This window comes from Anabrus simplex, chromosome 1 (assembly GCF_040414725.1).
Source record: "Anabrus simplex isolate iqAnaSimp1 chromosome 1, ASM4041472v1, whole genome shotgun sequence".
In the NCBI taxonomy this organism is placed as follows: Eukaryota; Metazoa; Arthropoda; class Insecta; order Orthoptera; family Tettigoniidae; genus Anabrus; species Anabrus simplex.
In genome coordinates this window covers 978,759,445-978,776,025 of record NC_090265.1, presented here as the reverse complement: position 1 = coordinate 978,776,025, position 16,581 = coordinate 978,759,445, and the positions used below count along the sequence as shown (strand labels likewise).

The window sequence follows — 16,581 nt, the reverse complement described above, 5'->3', positions numbered from 1 at the left end:
ACTACTTCTCCTCAAAGCAGAGGAATCTCTGTAAAAAGAAGTACTGTTAACTTCGCCAAAGTCAAAAATTGTCAATATTCTCCACACCTCGTGGGTCACTCCACGTACAAGTCACTGGTAACTGATTATCACTGCAATACTTCAGGTTGGGAGAGAAGATTCAGCTATAGAAGTAGTTACTCTATTCCTATTTTCTTCCCGAGTGTAGTTTATAATAACGTAACATTTGTTTCATGAACGTTCGGTTGAACGAACTAAAATCCTCTGTTCATTACAACTGCATAAGCTGATGAGATTCATAACACTCACTAAAACCGAGCTCCATAGCTGCAGTCACTTAAGTGCGGCCAGTATCCGGTATTCGGGAGATAGTGAGTTCGAACCCCACTGTCGGCAACCCTGAAGATGGTTTAACGTGGCTTCCCATTTTCACAAGAGGCAAATACTGGGGCTGTACCTCAATTAAGGCCACGGCTGCTTCCTTCCCTCTCCTAAGCCTTACCTGTCCCATCGTCGCCATAAGAGCCATCTGTGTCGGTGCAACGTAAAGCAACTTGTAAAAAAACACTTACCAAAAATTAAGTTTATTTTGCACATAGAATGTTTTTTTAAATACTAGTAAATAAGAAAAGGGACTAAATTTTTAGAAGAAAGAAATACAGTTTAAGAATCCCAGTTACTTGGGTGTGTTCGTCTTCGTACATCACATTTCAGCATTATTTTTGTTCGAAGAATATTTTTCTTATTATTTTGACAACATTGAAAATAGCGCTGAATCAATTTTACCCAAGTATGAAATACCGACTGAGATCATGGGGTATCAAAATCATCTATCACAATTTATATATCTTCAACATTGACCGATTACCTCGTCAAATTCCACGATTTAAGAATGACAGTAGCCTATATCAATACCACGGTTTCCCTCATTTCGTTAGACGGTACCGCGGCGCATAGCTTACGAACAACCTGTCTACTTAATAATATAATAGTAAAAAACGATTTATTAGTAAGCTATTTTTCTAATATTTCTCCAGTGAGAGTACATGCCTAGTTTGTTTGTTTATCATCATCATCATCATCTGTTTACCCTCCAGGTTCGGTTTTTCCCTCGGACTCAGCGAGGGATACCACCTCTACCGCCTCAAGGGCAGTGTCCTGGAGCTTCAGACTCTTGGTCGGGGGATACAACTGGGGAGAATGACCAGTACCTCGCCCAGGCGGCCTCACCTGCTATGCTGAACAGGGGCCTTGCGGGGGACGGGGAAGATTGGAAGGGATAGACAAGGAAGTGGGAAGGAAGTGGCCGTGGCCTTAAGTTAGGTACCATCCCGGCATTTGCCTCGAGGAGAAGTGGGAAACCACGGAAAACCACTTCCAGGATGGCTGAGGTGGGAATCGAACCCACCTCTACTCAGTTGACCTCCCGAGGCTGAGTGGACCCCGTTCCAGCCCTCGTACCACGTTTCAAATTTCGTGGCAGAGCCGGGAATCGAACCCGGACCTCCGGGGGTGGCAGCTAATCACGCTAACCACTACACCACAGAGGCGGACTTGTTTGTTTATTATAAGTTAAATTATCAACGACCTTGCTTTTACAATCACCGTCTCGAGTAAAAATTACACAATAATGTACGAAATACACTAATATTTATGTTAAGCAACCGTTTGAGTAATACTGAGAATGAGTATTTTTACAGTATGTTAGTTTAGCATTATTTTCTAGCGTCGAGAACAGTAAAAAAGGGTGATATATAAGGCTGGGGCGGTCAACTGCCTTACCAACGTAGTGCAGGAATGAACCATAATGGCGAGCGAGCATACCTAGTCTTTAGAGAGTCCTAGAACTGGCAGCGGCTGGCTCTCTGGCATAGGAAATACGGCAAGTTCGTCAATTTGAATCGCGCGCCCTGTAGAAACAAAGTAACTTCATTTTCTCGAAAATAATAAAATTCTGTTCCAATCCGATTACACCAACATTCTTAATATAACACGAAGAGCATCCCTGGTTTTCCTTTTTGTCGGTATAGTGCTGATACACCCCGTATAGGCTACGGGGTGTTTGGAAGATATAGTACGAATTTTTTTTCTGCTGGCTATTGATCGGGATCTGAATATATATGATGTCAAAATAATGCCCTGTGTCAAATATAAATTTTTAAAAAGTTGAAAAATGATGTTTGTACCTTAGATAGTATTTAATGATGAATGACTTAGGGCTTTGCTGACATACATTACAATATTTTTCAATGTGAAAACGTTCGCTTCTTGTGCGTAGAACGTTTTCATACAACTTACGCAACCATGCTACATGTCGCTGCAGTGATGTACTTAGAATATTGTTTCATGCGCTTTTCGCATGCAGAATACGTCCTGAAGCCGCAGTGAAGTGTTGTGTACAACTGCAGTGCAGTGATGTACTTGGAATTGCTTCTTCCACATTACGTATTGTACCTTAATGCCTCCCTGCGTTCTTCATCCGGCTGCTCAGCGGCAGAATTCGCCTTCGGTTCTTCAGTGGGTCAAATAAAAACTTAATAACTATTTTAATTAAATAAAAACAGGACAGGAACTAAGATACCAACTTGTGAATGATAAATCAACATGTTACATTTGGACATATTTTTATGATAAAACATAGAAATTCCCCCTTTAAGGATTATAAACATGATACCGAAATGATCACTGCAAAAATTTATCAAATAATGGATCTGTCCCCCTCTCAAAATATGGTCCAATACAAGTTTTTCGGTGACGTGAGATACCTTATTTCTCTTGTGGTAGTGTGAACTTTCTAGTCTGAACAAATATGAAAACTTTCGTTACTATTCTTTCATTAAACATGCGCAAAGATTAGCTAGGTTAAAGCTACAAACTTCGCTTAGAATTAGGTATACAAACATAAACACTCGTCCAGGACGTGAAATTTATCCCCCAAAATATTCACAGACGCTACTGTTGGCACGATTTCTAATATACAAATGAGTTCAGAAACTCGCATCCCTTCTGTAAGCATACGGGCTTGTTCCCCTTATAACAAAGACACTACTACGACAACAATTATAAAAATATTATAAAAATTATAAAAAACACACCAAAGAAATACACACGTTAAACCCTGCACCTGTAAATACACATAAAAGAAAATGCATTTGTCTTGACGCATTGGTAATATCTGAGGCACCTGATTAACCCTCCGAGAAAGCTCATAGACATCAGTGAGCCAACAGATAAATATCGGGTGCGGGTCATAGTTCAAAACATGGCCCTTTAACTGGTTGTAAATACAGAACAAATTCCAGACTCCTAAAAACGGTGAGGGTTCAACGCAGCTGGCGCTCGTATGTCAACACGGCTCCCTTCTTCGCTCGTGAAAACAAGAGCAGTCACATCTGGGCGAACCATTCCTTCCCTTTACTGGGCGCAATCTTGGCTGTCATAGTCTCTCAAATAACTCTTAAAACACTATCACATTGATCTGGTGCTATTATCCCCAGACTCGCAAATCACTTCAGATAGGCCACGATGTATACTCTAACATCGGACTATCTTCCACATTCATTAGGCCCCGGTTCGAGCCTCCCACACAGCTGTGAATCAGCCTGCGGGAATTTTTGTGAGAACCCTCACTAATCAACGATGGTGACACCTCGTCCACAGCCTTCTCTGAATCTCTTAAATCTCATGCTTATCATTAATCTACCATGCACATTCTACTCTTTTGGTTGGCTAGCCCTCTCAAGGATCTTCTCCCAGTTCAGTTACTACAATGCTCTTTCGTCCTTAGCCTCTGAATGATCTTAGCTCTCAAACTACCGTAACTCCAGACAAGAATAACATTATATAATATTGCACTGAACCAAACCTCTCTAACGCATATTTCTCGTATAACCAACTACAACCCATGCAAAGGAAATACACTAAAATTACACATGCAGCGGTCCTGAACCTATCTAAACTAACACGTGGTTTTCCTTAGGCAGATTCATGATTTATTTACATTAGAATTTCATGAACCTTGCTATTTTATCCCATGCTTATACCTGTTCAGACTTAGCTTATTTAAGTGTTGTTGCTCGTCTCCATCTTAAAGAATCACAGGTCGGTTTAATGCCCCATAGCTCCCTTATCCTCTTCATTCGGCAGCTCACAACGGTCCATGGTAGTCTCGTTCACCGGGTCCTTCTAGACTGCAGTTGGAAGGTCTCGTTTCATCTACTGCATCGGCGGTCTCGTTCTCCGGGTCCTTCCGGATTATAGTTGGAAGGTCTCGTTTCATCTACTGGATCGGCGGTGTCGTTTTCCGGGTTCTACTGGATTACAGTTGGAAGGTCTCGTTTCATCTACTGGATCGGCGGTCTCTTGTTCTCCGGGTCCTTCCGGATTATAGTTGGAAGGTCTCGTTTCATCTACTGGATCGACGGTCTCTTGTCCTCCGGGTCCTTCCGGATATAGTTGGAAGGTCTCGTTTCATCTACTGGATCGACGGTCTCTTGTTCTCCGGGTTCTACTGGATTACAGTTGGAAGGTCTCGTTTCATCTACTGGATCGGCGGTCTCGTTCTCCGGGTCCTTCCGGATTATAGTTGGAAGGTCTCGTTTCATCTACTGGATCGGCGGTTTCTTGTCCTCCGGGTCCTTCCGGATTTTAGTTGGAAGGTCTCGTTTCATCTACTGGATCGGCGGTCTCGTTCTCCGGGTCCTTCTGGATTATAGTTGGAAGGTCTCGTTTCATCTACTGGATCGACAGTCTCTTGTTCTCCGGGTTCTACTGGATTGCAGTTGGAAGGTCTCGTTTCATCTACTGGATCGGCGGTCTCTTGTTCTCCGGGTCCTTCCGGATTATAGTTGGAAGGTCTCGTTTCATCTACTGGATCGACGGTCTCTTGTTCTCCGGGTTCTACTGGATTGCAGTTGGAAGGTCTCGCTTCATCTACTGGATCGGCGGTCTCTTGTTCTCCGGGTCCTTCCGGATTATAGTTGGAGTCTCGTTTCATCTACTGGATCGACGGTCTCTCGTTGCCTGTGTCCACTTTCGCCTATTGTCTCTGCAATCAGCCTGGATAGCGTGCTAGTTATCTGTGCAATTGTGTACAGGCCTGGAGTTTAGCATTAAATAACAGATTAAAACATGTTCATTACTTCTGCCTTTATCTAGTTTTCCCTTGGCCATTTATTTGCTTACTGTCCTATAGTGCTCTTCGCTGTCTAGTCACACGCCCTATCCTAGAATTCAGCCTCGTAGTTTCAATTTTCGCCTCAATTAAATACTCCTCTCTCCTAATTAGTTCACAGATTATATTGGATAATTGCCATTACTAGTACACTGTCGCGATACGGCTCCACACTTCTATTGTTCTATAGATTCGTATTAAGTCACGCGCACAACCTTCTTCTTTGAGCTCTGGATCAGTATAGAATGTGCGTCCTCTCGTCCTTCTCCTTTTTATCATATCCGTGGGATGACGCCTCCCCAACAGAACCACGCCAGCTGTTTGTGATGAATGGGCTTCGGTTCCCACGGTATATCATATAATGACTAAATTTGAATATTGGACATGACTGAATAGATATAATCAATTTGAGACACTAGATAAATCCAATCGTATTCTCTGTCGTTCGAATTTTCTGTCATGTGGCTCCTAGGCGTAATTATCCGTTAATATCCCAAGCATTCCACTACTGTTTCTCCTCGCTTTTTATATGGAAGTTGGCAATTAGGGGGATTGGTTAGCTGAGTTGGAGATTCAATCTGTGAATCCAACCCGCGTTCTTCCTTCTCTGATCTACGTGTCTCTGTCGTGGGTGGCCCAGATCTGGCGCGTTTTCCTTCGTTCACATCTCCGCCCTAGTTTTAATATATGCATGGGGTATCCAATAAATGACAATACCACGCAGATGTGGTACGATACAGCATGCATACTGCCTGAAGCATGGTACGGCGGGTGGTATAAGCCTAGGGGAAAACGAAAGTACTATCTGCCTCACAAACGTCGCGCTCTACTTCTAGTTCTAGTTCCTCCCTTAAAAAAGAATGAACATTATTTACGAACTGTGGACGTTCATGCCTACATTCCCTAAGGTTATTTGTACATATCTCCCAAACACTCTCTATATACATACTTCAACAAACGTTTAGAATAAAATAGGTTCTGCTTTCATATATTCATTAACCGACCGAGTGACTGTGGGATTTGGGTCGCATAGCTGTCAGCTTGCATTTGGGAGATACCATAGTGGGTTCGAACCCCACTGTCAGCAGCCGTGAAGATGGTTTTCCGTGGTTTCCTATTTTCAGAACAGGTAAATGCTGTACCTCAATTAAGTCTACGGCCACTTCCTTCCCACTTATAGCCCTTTCCTACCCCATCGTCGCTGTAAGACCTATCTGTGTCGGTGTGACGTAAAGCACATTGTAAAATATTTATATCTTCGTTGTGTTCTACTTGTTCATGTTTGTGCAGTTGTATTGAATAAAATATACATTCAGAAACTGTCCATATTCATGACCAAAAACGAAACAAATTATCTTCTGCATCAGTGCCTTTGAAATGCAAACTTACGAGATATTAATTACAGTGATGATAATCAGGCATTAGTAATGAATAGGTCCACCTCGTACACCCGTGAGTTATTGCACAGTACCAGGCATGCTCTGAATCAGGCCGTCAAGTTATTCTGGTGGTAAACGGCCACGCGCGTCTACAGAATGCAATTTTGTTATTCAGCTAGTTGCTTTTACGTCGCTCCGACACAGATAGGTCTTATGGCGACGATGGAACAGGGAAGGGCTAGGAGTGGGAAGGAAGCGGCCGTGGCCTTAATTAAGGTACAGCCCCAGCATTTGCCTGGTGTGAAAATGGGAAACCACGGAAAACCATTTTCAGGGCTGCCGACAGTGGGGTTCGAACCTACTATCTCCTGAATACTGGATACTGCCCGCACTTAAACGACTGCAGCTATCGAACTCGGTATTTTATTTTTTGTTATTCATACATCGCCTAATTCAGCATAGAACTTTCCGTTTGTCAAGTTATGCAAAAACACATAATATTGCTGCATAACGGAGGTAATGATAAAACGCAAGCATTTTACCTCGACTTGCAAGTAATTTTCCTATTCGTCCGCTAATATGCATATACCGCATTCACTTGTCAGTCTTACGACCGGCGTAAACAGTTCTGAAGCGTGAGTAGGCACAGTAAGCTGTGTTAGCCCCTTAACTGGGTACTAAATTCTCCACATGCGTAACCTGTCGTGGGTACTTTTTCCCCACTTTGTGATATTTAAATATTTCCTTCATAAATGTGTACACAATTAGTTTAATCTAATACGATAGTAATTATTATTCTTCAATAATATGATACTAACATTATGTACATTATTTACATTGTTATGAATCGAAATGTGTTACTAACATTATTTACATTGTTCTGAATCAGGATGATTATAGGTTTTGTAGATTGTTATCTGTGTGATATAGGCGGAAACAAGGTGTTACACACAAAGCCTTTTCACAATCAGGACACCAGGATGTTTCCTTCCTCTTCCCTTGGGACCAACACCTTCGGAACTGTCGAAATACCCGCACAATCACGCCGATCTACTTTACGTTTGGAAGCCATGCTTCGCGACATAAATGGCTGCGCGGGAACTTCGTGCAAGGCGCCAAAGCAAATGATTTCACGAAGCTGTGACAGCTCTAAAAACAATACACAGAGTGATATCGTGGAAATATATATCAACTAATGCGATAGATTCCATGGACACGCCGTATGCCTTCACCGTCAAGATACATACGCGATAAATTTTACGATCGACTAATGCCGTCATACCCACTGTAGAAGCCCAGCGCGAAAACGTCTAAAAACGTCTTACCCACTTAAGGGGTTAGTATATCACCTATGGCAGTGTCCGGCTCGATGGCTAAATGGTTAGCGTGCTGGTCTTTGGTCACAGGGGTCCCGGGCTCGTTTTCAGGCAGGATCTGGAATTTTAACCATCATTGGTTACTTTCACTGGCACGGGGGCTGGGCGTATATGTCGTCTGCATCATCATTTCATCCTCATCATGAAGCGCACGTCGTCTACGGGAGTCAAATAAAAACAACACAAACACCTGCACTTGGTTATTCGAACTTGTCCTCGGACACTCCCGGCACTAAAATCCATACGCCATTTCATTTCATTACCTATGGCAGTGCTGTTCAAAATAGGCGCATGCAAAGATAGGCTTTCAACTGAAGGATATAATTGTTAATCTAGCACTTAGAGGATTCTGTCTGAGAAAAATAGGACCAATGGTGAATAAAAGACACCCAATATGTGGTGAATAAATTCAAGTATCAAAGGTCTGTGAGAAATATACCTAGAAAGCCCTATAAAAAACGGCTGAGTGCTTAGGAAGAACGTTTCATTGCGCATCGGATAAAATCTAATCCTCGAATTAGTGCTCCAAAACTGCGGTCAGAATGGTTACAATGCAGATTACCGAGGACGAAGCCGCATGTTAATAAGAACCGTGCTGCAAGATTGCTGTTCGTAAAAGAACATCTAAACAAGGTCCAGGAATTTTGGAACAGCGTTATCTGGTCTGATGGAACTAAAATTAATCCTTTTCAATCGAATGTGCCCATAAGGTCTGGATAAATATAAATACGGACAATGATTTGGCTAATACACTTCCCACTGTAAAGCATGGAGGTGGGTGGGTTATTCTTTGGGGGTGTATGTCAGCCAAAAGAGGTTGGTAATATCCAGTTTATTGATGGAATAATGGACAAGTTTAAGTGAAGTGCGAAAACGTTGGGGATGCTCCTCCGAATAAGGAATTGTTAACTTGAAACGTTCAAGACAATAAAAACTCCCCCTCTCCAATCTGTTGACCTAAACCCTATTGAACATTTATGGGTGTGTTTGAAATCTGCAGTCTACAGCCGAAATGTCATCTAAGGAGTTGAGAAAAGTGGTGACTAAAAAATGGTTCAATATCAGCCCAAATAAGTGTGACAGACTTGTAGGTTCCATGCAGCGAAGAGGTCAAGCAGTTATTAAAGCCAAAGGTTATTCTATAAAGTATTATAAGTATTCTTGACTTCGTCTATTTATTTATTTATTTATTTATTTATTTATTTATTTATTTATTTAATTTATTTATTTATTTATTTATTTATTCCACTGTGTGAATAACAGTGTGACAAGGAAAAGCACAACTTCTGTTATTTTAAATATTTTATATGTTATACCTATACTTGGGTAGTAAAATAACTAATGACTGTAGAAGTAAGGAGGACATAAAATGCACACTAGCACAAGCAAGGAAGGTCTTTCTTAAGAAAAGAAATGTGTTCACCTCGAACAGTGATATAGGAATTAGAAAGATGTTTTTGAAGACTTTCGTGTGGAGCGTGGCATTGTATGGAAGTGAAACATGGACGATAACTAGGACAGAAAGAAAGAGAATAGAAGCTTTTGAAATGTGGTGTTACAGAAGAATGCTGAAGGTGAGATGGGCAGATAGAATCATGAATTAAGATATACTGGATCGAATTGGTGAGAGGAGATCGATTTGGGTAAATTTGACTAGAGGAAGAGATAGAATGATAGGACACACCTTAGGACACCCAGGACTTGTACTGTTGGTTTTTGAGGGAAGTGTAAATGTTAAGAACGGTAGGGATAGACCAAGCAAGATACGAATATGACAATGAGATTTGAGCAGTTGTAGGATGTAGTAGTTATGTAGAAATGAAAAGGTTAGCACAGCGTAGGGTGGCATGGAGGGCTGTATCAAACCAGTCTACGGACTGATGACTAAAACAACAACAACTATACATAACATTTTATTTTTGTACATCACACGAAACAATGTACGTAAATTACTTAGTTAGAGGAAATGAAAAGGTTAGCACAGCGTAGGGTGGCATGGAGGGCTGTATCAAACCAGTCTACGGACTGATGACGAAAACAACAACAACAACTATACAGAACATTTTATTTTTGTACATCACACGAAACAATGTACGTAAATTACTTTGTTGGAGGAATCATACAATAAATTTAATTGGAATAGAAAAAGCGCAGTGTTTTTTAATCATTAAATCGCATTGTGTGGAAAAGAAAGTGACGTAGTGTATGTCAACATCGGAGAAGCATCCGAGGAATAGCAAGTGGGGTTGGACGCTGTGAATTTTCCACTTTCAGCCTGTCGTTTGCAGTTCGATTCCATTCTTGGCTAGAGATTGTACAGACCGATCCAATCGACTATTGTCGTGTCCTTAAAGTGGACACGGTGTTGCCAAATGATGCTACCAGCATCGAAAAATGCTTGTGATTCGTTATCAATATGCCATGTTAATAACAGATTTGCCGTGTTGCCAACATACATTTTGCTATCCACAAAAAGTCAGTAAAGATAAAAGAAGGTTAGCAATATTAGTTACACCGAATGTTACCTACACGTCTCGTTGGCCGTGCAGTTAGGGGCGCGCAGCTGTGAGCTTGCATCCGAGAGTTAATGGGTTCGAGCTCCACTGTCGGCAGCCCTGAAGATCGTTTTCCGTGCTTTCCCATTTTCACACCAGGCAAATGCTGGGGCTGTATCTTAATTAAGGCCACGGCCGCTTCCTTCCCACTCCTAGCCCTTTCCTATCCCATCGTCGCCATAAGATATATCTGTGTCGGTGTGACATAAAGCCAATCCCCCCCCCCCCCAAAAAAAACAACATATCACATATGAAACGAATCTCCCGCAGTCGCTAGCTGTCAATGGCGGGCAATCACGTGACCGCGCGTTACCGGCGGTGTGTGGGAGAGGAAGTGGGGGAGAATGTTGCCAACATCGAAAATAAAGGCTATACTGGTATTCTGTAACCAACATTTGTTGCTAAAACGTGTTGTATCAGAAAGTTATAAACATTTGATGGTAACTTTCGGAGTAAATGCGGTTTTAAAGTGCTGACGAATTACCAGTGTATAATGAGGTCCTTGCAACATCATTGGTAAGGCGTAGCAACGTCATCTAGAATATGGTGAATGCATCAAGGTCCCAATCAAAATGCCGAGTATGGAAATGATTCCGCCGTCCGGTCACAGTTCTAGCACAGAACATGACACTTCCACCAGAAAATTGATATAGCCGTATTGCTTATTTCATCCAGAGTTCTTCCATACTCTTGTACATCAAGAGTCAGTTTTCAAACCTATCCTGATCTCATCACTGAACATTACATTCTTCCATGTTTGAACGGTCTAATGTTGATGAGCAAGGGCCTAGTTCCTCCGATGACTTCTGGTCTCTTTGCTGCATTCTAATAGGCCTTCCGGAGCGAAGATCAATAACATGCTTTCATCGGCGTACAATTTGATCGTAGATATGAACTCCTATAGCTTATGGATAGTTTACATCTGAGAAGGGCCCAGACACTTGCTGTATTACGCGGCCGAAATCGAGTATCAGAGTTTGAGCGAGACAGTTCATTTTCGACCTCGTGGGGTCAGGAACGTTTGCGAAATGAGAGGACGAGAATGAAGAACATTTTCAAGAAATGCTCCTAACCTATTATTCTTACGTTGATTGAGCTACTACGGGATATGGTGGGGGAATGGACAGAAGTGGATATGGACTAGAATCTGACGAAGGGGTACTCATGAGACCTCAGTTGGACTTCTTCAACGATTGGAAAGTGAAGATACCGCAGAGTTTAGAATATTCATGAGAATGCATACGGAACAATTTGACATGATATTGCAAAATGTAGGTGACACAATTTCAACGAACGGACACTATTATGAGATTAGCTGTAACAGCGAGAATGAAGTTACAAGTGACTTTTCCTTTTAGTAATAGGGAAAGCCATTGTTGTTCCGCAGTCACACTTCGAGTCCATTTACGTGCACATCTTATAAGACTTCGACAATTAAACACACGAAACGTTTCGCATACGCACACAGCACTCGCCAACAACCAACTGTTCAGACAGACGCCGAGTTGACTGCTACAGGGGTTGCGGGCATCCACATGGAGAAAAAATGTCACATCACTCGGCCTAGTGCTTTTTCTCGGCTTAATACTCGGCAAGTGCATACTAAACTTAGGAGAAATCAGATGTAAGAAAAGTGACATATGTGTCAAGACATAGGAAGTAGAGATTGCAGGGAGTATGAGACGAACACAAAGCTCATCCATTGTAGGCTACTGCTTGGTTGGTGTATGAAGTACGATAGTTTGTGAATTTTGTGTTTAAGTAGGATAGTGAGTTCCTCTTATCGGTTGGCCGGCAGGCGCGTGCAGCTTACCTGCCTCCCGTTATCTGCCGTTGAGTCATTCACATTGGCATTTTATGTCAGAATCTACGTTATGACCTTATTCTAAACCTTTGTCGAGGTGTATATTTCCAGCACAGTTATAACTTTTGATCCACGAAGGACGAATGTTGACTTGCTCAAATGCACCACCATCATTTTATGGCTCTATAGTGATAAACATGATTTATTCGTTGGTATACGATGCTTGCACTTCAATTCTTTATTTGTATTAAATGGTCGTTGATATTGCTAAATCCAAATTATTGTTTTGAACAGCTGATAAGCTCCATTTATGTAGATATGTGCTTAGAATTCTATTTTACTATCTACTAACACTTGCTGTAAAATAATAATAATAATAATAATAATAATAATAATAATAATAATAATAATAATAATAATAATAATAATTGCTTGTTTGTCCAACCCTTGTCCTGTTTCTCTACGGGGTCGGGTAGGAGGTGAGATGAATATTCGTAGCGAATTTTTATGACCGGATGCCCTTCCTGACGTCAACCTCATCAGAGGAGTTAATGAGATGAAAAGAATGGCGTGATATATGATAGTAGGAAGGGAGAGGGTGAAACCCGGTGTCGGCACATAGCCTACTCCTGTCGAATAGCATCAAGAGATCTGCTCAAGGTTTAACGTCTCCATCCGACGGACAAAACACCATCAACAGCGTCATATGCCCTCACTCCATATGAGCACTGCGGAGAGGTTTAGAATTGAATCCAGGCTTTTGGCAAGCAATCTAGTGATTATAAATTGTATACCACCACCTCTCCTACCCTGCCAGCCAACATTCTCATGGTGAACATCCTTTTCGACCAACGGGACTCGAACCGGCAGGCTAACCACGGTGTCCGGGCGTTTAGACTTCAACGCCTTAACGATCATGGTCTACAGGCGGGCTAACAATAATAATAATAATAATAATAATAATAATAATAATAATAATAATAATAATAATATATTATTTTTACAATCTGTTTTACGTCGCACCGACGCAGATACTTCTTACGGCGACGATGGCGTAGGGAAGGGCAGGAGCGGAAAGAAAGCGGCCATTGGCTTTTATTAAGGTACAGCCCCAGCATTTGCCTGGTGTGAAAATAGGAAACCGCGGAAAACCATCTTCAGCGCTGCCGACAGTGGGGTTCGAACCCACTATCTCGCGAATACAAGCTCACAGCTGCACGGCCAACTCACTCGGTATTAATATCAAAAGTCTGTTTTATGTCTCGATACTTGCCAAAGATGCGGTTGAGTTCCTGAAGTTCTGTCGGACAGATGGTATGGGAAAGGGAACCTCTCCCGATGATGTACTTTTTAAAATTGTAAAGCTATTATTTATGACACAAGCTTTTTGGATGTTATTATTCATTGCCATATATACAATTTCCCAGGATAAGTTGATGTTTATTGTATAATTCAATATTTAAAATGATATATTACAAAATAACACCATTTGTGTTACTGCTACCTATTACTAGCATAGTAGTATATAATTTTGGTTTACACTTCAATAATTATATTACTCCATAATAGTTTAGCTTAATGGTATATCTTCTATATCGTATAAATTGTGCATTTTCCATCACAAATAGATATATTTATTTATTCATGTGTGTGCAATGCTTGTGTTGCTTGGTGATCAAAACTAGAACCCAGTTAAGGCTCATTCTTTGAAACAATACTCTGGAAATGTTTCCACCATATAAACAAAACAAACCCCGTGGCGCTACAGCCCTGATGGGCCTTGGCCTATCAAGCGCCCGCTGCTTAGCCTCAAGTTCTGCAGATTACGAGGTGACTCGTGGCAGGTAGCTCCTCGGTTGTTCCCGCGTAGGATGAGTAGAACTGAGTGAACCTCGAACCAGTCCTCAGAACCAGGTAAAAATCTTGACCTGGTAGGGAATCGAACTTGACGCCTCCCAGTAAAGATAGGCTTGCTACCCCTAGGCCAGAGGGCCATTGCCAGTGTACGGATTAAGTCCTGATTATGAACAAAGGCGATTTGAACAAGACATTTGATACAAAAGATGGAGTAAAAGGAAGAATGGAGATGAATTCAGTAATTTGTCTAATATCTCACTATAATTTTTCTTCCACCTATAGGCCTATACATTTCTAGCAATTTTAAACAACACTCCATGATTTATGTTTGCTTTTTGTTATTGATTTAATCAACACTTTTGGATGCTTCTTGTTGTTGGTTTAATCAATACTTTTGCATGCTAACACTTTTGGATGCTTCTTGTTGTTGGTTTAAACAACACTTTTGGATGCTTCTTTTTATTGATTTAAGCTACACTTTTGGATGCTTCTTGTTGTTGGTTTAAACAACACTTTTGGATGCTTCTTGTTGTTGGCTGAAACAACACTTTTGGATGCTTCTTGTTCTTGGTTTAAACAACAATTTTGAACACTGTTTGTATATTCAGACCTGTCTCGAAACCCGAAATTGAGATTTGTATATGGGCGCTGTATAATTCACTTTGACAATATGAAAACCCAAATAATGAAATAATACAGCACTCGCATTACTTCCTACCAACCTGAAGTTCACTAAACCTTCGTATGGATTGTCCTTTCCTTTCCGTATACGATTCATACTTGAACTAACTTTTGCATCTTACTCTCTCTGTATCGGCTTTCATTTCTTGACTCTTTGTATTTTCGTTTGTTTTATTTTATTTTTCAGGAAGTGGGATTTGCCAATCCTCGAGCATGGCGTCCTTCACTTCCCGCTACAACTGACTGTGATGAACCTAGTTCCCGTAAGCCTTGTCGAATTGCTTCACGTAAGGTAAGTAATATATTACAGTTTATTGTATCAAGGAATGTTTTTTTAATTATGCATTATGTTGACTGGTAACTGCATTATCATGTAATAGGGGGGGGGGGGTGTTGGACGACGACTAGTTTGATCTTGTGCCATACCAACAAAGTTCACTATTTATCGTTTATGAGATTATTTTCTCCCGTTCTCCCACCTCATAATCGTTCTCTCCCTTCAGGTTTAAGTTCCAGATCTCCACTTCCATCCCTAGCCTCAATTAATGAAGTACAAATAAACATCTACAGAATTACCACACTAGCGCAGAGGATGCACTAAACAAGACTGGTGACACTGTTGTTGCTGGTCACGAAATGAACCACCAACAGCATATTGTAGATGGCCATAAACAGCGGAAATTATTATACAGTACGACTAGCATAGTCAATCTAGTAGGGGAAGAATACCTGCGAATATTGTACTGTTCTCATCGCGTAGGAACCAAGTAAGCTGTTAACATGTCTATAAATTTAAAAATAAATTATCTTGGGAAAATAAATGTAGTCCAATTCTAAATCGGTGGCCAAATGCCATTTTCATCAGCTTGTCTATATAAGCTACTAGCTGTTCCACCTGGCGTTGACGGGACTATCATTAGCTTGTCCATGATTGCATTTTTGTCATCCATTTATTGAACATTCTGCATAGAAGTGGGTATTTGAAATATCCGGTAATTAGTTTAATGTCATGTCCCGAGGTTTCGTTTCTATTGGTAGGTATGATGGATAGAGTATCTGTCTCGGAACCTAAAATTGGGATGTGGATATGGGGGCTGTATAATTCATTTTGGCAACATGCAATATGAAAACCCAACGGGCGCTTGGGAGGTGAAAGCAAATCAGGGTTGTAGCCCTATAATTCTAACACTAGCCCGAAGGTAAGGATGGGAAACCACAGAAAACCGTTCTTAGGACAGTTGACGGTGGGGCCAGCCATTCACCTCCCGAATACGGAGCTTGGATCTCTCTGAAACCGCACTTCTCGGTTCACACATGAATTGTCGAAGTCCCAGACGCAAAGCACTATTTATAAGTTAGCGCAGACCGAAGGTCTGGTATTCATTGTGAGTCAACCTTCATCGTATCTCATTATTACATCTATAAACCGGCGTGTAAAATATGGTCTGTCGTCGGAATGCTAAATATATCACATCTCGTTGAAAGTAATGAAAGTTCGAGAGGGAGACAATGACACGAGTAATACTCGTATGGCTTCACACCGAGTGTCCAATTGGCTCAGTGTTATATCGTACTCCCGCTGATCCCCAAGGTCGAAGGTTCGAAAATCGCCGCGGCGGTATAATGATATTGTTTTGTTTTTTACGTATCATTTCACTTACAGTCATCTTATTATTACTGATATGAAATCACTGTTTCAATCTTCTTTCCATGTGTACTTATTTGTTTTTGGTTTTTAATCATTTGTTTCACGTTG

At 41.2% G+C, this 16,581-nt stretch overlaps 1 pseudogene; it reads left to right on the top strand.

Moving 5' to 3' along the window:
- Window positions 1-9,493: 9,493 nt before the first annotated feature.
- LOC136875342 (uncharacterized) overlaps window positions 9,494-16,581 on the top strand; it is a 42,580-nt pseudogene continuing 35,492 nt past the window's right edge.